This window comes from Pinus tabuliformis, chromosome 8 (genome assembly GCF_031772625.1).
Source record: "Pinus tabuliformis cultivar Carrire ecotype Pingquan chromosome 8, CPIR1, whole genome shotgun sequence".
NCBI classification, from domain to species: domain Eukaryota; kingdom Viridiplantae; phylum Streptophyta; class Pinopsida; order Pinales; family Pinaceae; genus Pinus; species Pinus tabuliformis.
Genome location: NC_142294.1, coordinates 171564536 through 171567756, shown reverse-complemented (window position 1 = coordinate 171567756; position 3221 = coordinate 171564536).

The window sequence follows — 3221 nt, the reverse complement described above, 5'->3', positions numbered from 1 at the left end:
TTATTTAAAATAATTTTATTTTTATTATTTTTTTCCTTTCCTTTCCCTGATTATATTTATGATTTTAATTTATTATATAATCATGTAATAATTATTTACTTAAAATAATTTTATTTTTATTCTTAATTTTCTTTCTTTCCTTTGCTTTTTTTAATTTAAATTTAAATTTAAATTATGATTATATATTTTATACTTTTAATAGATTGTTATGTGTGTTATTTTTAATTTAATGTTATTATTCTTTATTCAGATCACAATCTTTTCATTTATTTTGACTTTATGATGAACTATATTAGATGGTTCGAAAACATGGATAAATTTTTTAATTATGTGATAGATCTAGAAGACAGTTATCTAAATTACCACAAAATTTAAAGATTAAAATATTTTTTATTTACATATTTTTTTTTGTTTTTGTTTTGTTTTATTTATTATTTTTGTATATTTGAATTTTATATTTTATTAAAATATTTCACTTTCATTATAATTGTTTATAAATACATAAATTTATATCATTTAAGTGGGTCTAGTATAAATAAAAGGTTAACATATCAGAATTAAGATAGAGATAAACAAATAAAAATGAAAAATATTATTAAAAATAAAATATTATTCCACTACATCCTCCCAAAACTTAACTAGTATTATTCTCCAGTTGTTAAGTTTGACATTTAGAAATAACATTCAGATAATGCAAACAACTTTCAGTTAGTACATGGAACTTGGAATTTTGTATTAAAGCAAGTAGGTTTTAGGTTTGTTTTTAAATTATTATTTTTTATTATGAAACTCTTTGAATTTCCTATTATTTCATAATGAACTTGAAACAATTTTCAATAGAATGTTAAACAAATTTTGTGAAATTATTGTTGTACATGTGTACATTTGTCTTCTTCATGTTCACTTGTGATTTGAGAACCTCGTCACATAAATTTTTCCATGAATGATATTAGACGAACTTCAATTTTAATCAAATTTGCTTGCCTAACCTTGTGACTTAGACATTAACCAACAAAATTTAAAATATTAACTACCTTCTATTTCTAAATCCATATTTATTTATTCACATTTTCCCAATCTATTTATGAAATTATTATTGCAAATTATTAAATAATGAATTTATAAGAAGCTTTATAAAACAAATGGAAAATTATGCTCATCCATGCATATCAACCCTATTTGGTATTATAATTTTATTATTGATACCTATTATCAATTCAATCGAGCACACTAACATGGTGAGTGAGGTTAGAGGTCTCCCTCAAACCACGAATGATGGTAATATAAAAGAAGGCTAAAACTAGATATTTCCTTGAGCTAGGTGAGGCTTTAGTCAACAGACTTGCATGATTTGATCAGATATCATTTCAATACCCTTAGGGAGACATAATCATTGTGTTGGAGAGGTATTTCACCTGTGAATTCCATTGTGGGATAACATATTTACAACACTTAAGGTCCTTGGACCACATAAGGAACAATAGGCTAGTTAAGACATCCTCTCACATAAAAACCTCATAAATTTATTAGTTGACCTTGCATTACATAGGGGAGGCTAGGTCTGGAGTGATGTAGTAGGAGTAGCAATTAAATAAAATTTCTACATCACCATAGGTTACAAATACTGCAACTATCGAGGTACAAAGCATTGACACTCCTCAAGCTAGAGAATACCATGCTTCCATTATCATAGAGGAAGACCCTGCTACAATTTTATAGTGAGAAGAAGTTAGTAATGATAGTGTTGTGTAACAAACCATAGAAGGAAGAGAACAAAATATATCAGAGAGTTGAGACCAATTTCTATGACTTGAGCAGAATAGGGAGAAACCATTATTAACATAGAGGAACTAGCAAGGTAGAAGAAGAACCTAATATAGCACAACCAAAACAATCCCATGTTGTCCCACAAGAACAAACATAGGTTATGGGGGAAGAATAAGGCTCTTAGAAGAAAGAGTTCGGATGGATATTGAGGGCCTTTCTTCTACACAAGAACCACCAAAGGGAGACATACAAGACGAACTTGCTACTACACAAGAAATAGAAACTAAAGATATAAAATAAGACCATACTCTAACTTTAGAAGTTTACATGGATAGTAGGTTGAAGAAGAAGAAGAAGCTACAAAACCCAGCACACTAGTGGAAGCACAAGAAGTTGCTACCAAACCAAAACTAAAGAATACCTTCAAGGTTATGATGCAAAAGAAAATAGTAGGTATTATTTACACAATGCCTTTGTATACTTCTCTTCTTATAAGGAATAAAATACTTCAAAAGAAAAATAGAAAAGTCCATACCATAATCAAATTATTGGAGAGTGGTTTGAAGGAAAGCAGACCCTTTGAAAGATTAGAATTCCTTGCTCAACTTGCAAGATTTCTTATTGTCAAGGAAATAATAGAATCTCTTCCAAAGTTAAAGGAAATAATGTAAGAAAAACTTCGTGAAAAAGAAACCATAAGTGAGGCTATCCAGCATAACAAAAAGGACCTCAGATGATAGAATTTGTTCTTTAGATAGATCCTATTGAGATGAAGGACTAAGAAGTTCAAGTGAACCTCCCAAACAAATGGAAGAAATCCAAAGAAGATAGTTGGAATGGGATGTTGGTTGCTTATGAGGAGAAGGTTATTTCAATAAGGGAACATCAACTAGTTGTCACAAAACTTAGAGATAGACGAGATGAGTAGCTGAAAATTCATACGACTAAATGGGAGAAATTTAAGAAGCGATTGGATGAAGAGGATGAAAATGTTATCAAGCTACATAAACAAGTGGGTAAACTAGAAGTTGAGTAGATTTAGCTTGGATGTTTAGTGGAGGGTACACCTATATATAAATCCCCTTCTCTTGTGTACAATAAGTATTTTTAGGAGAAGTATTTCATGTTGGAAGGCAAATCTCTCACGACCACCAAACTGTATGGAATCACCTCTCCAAATGCATTCGTTGAGGCCTATTTACGCATGCACCAATGAGGAGAAGAATCTATTGTGCAAGCTCTATCAACACAAAATTTTTCTAAATCAGGACCCCGTATGGAATTCCAACCATTTTGTAGGGGATGTTCAATTCTAATATTCTTCATCATTCTTAAATAACTATATTGATTAGACAATTTACCATCAGCTAGTTGAAAACAATTTTAAGTGTAATTTGTGGATTATAGTGGAATATATTATACCATGGGATGTTGATGCGTTAACTCACTTATAC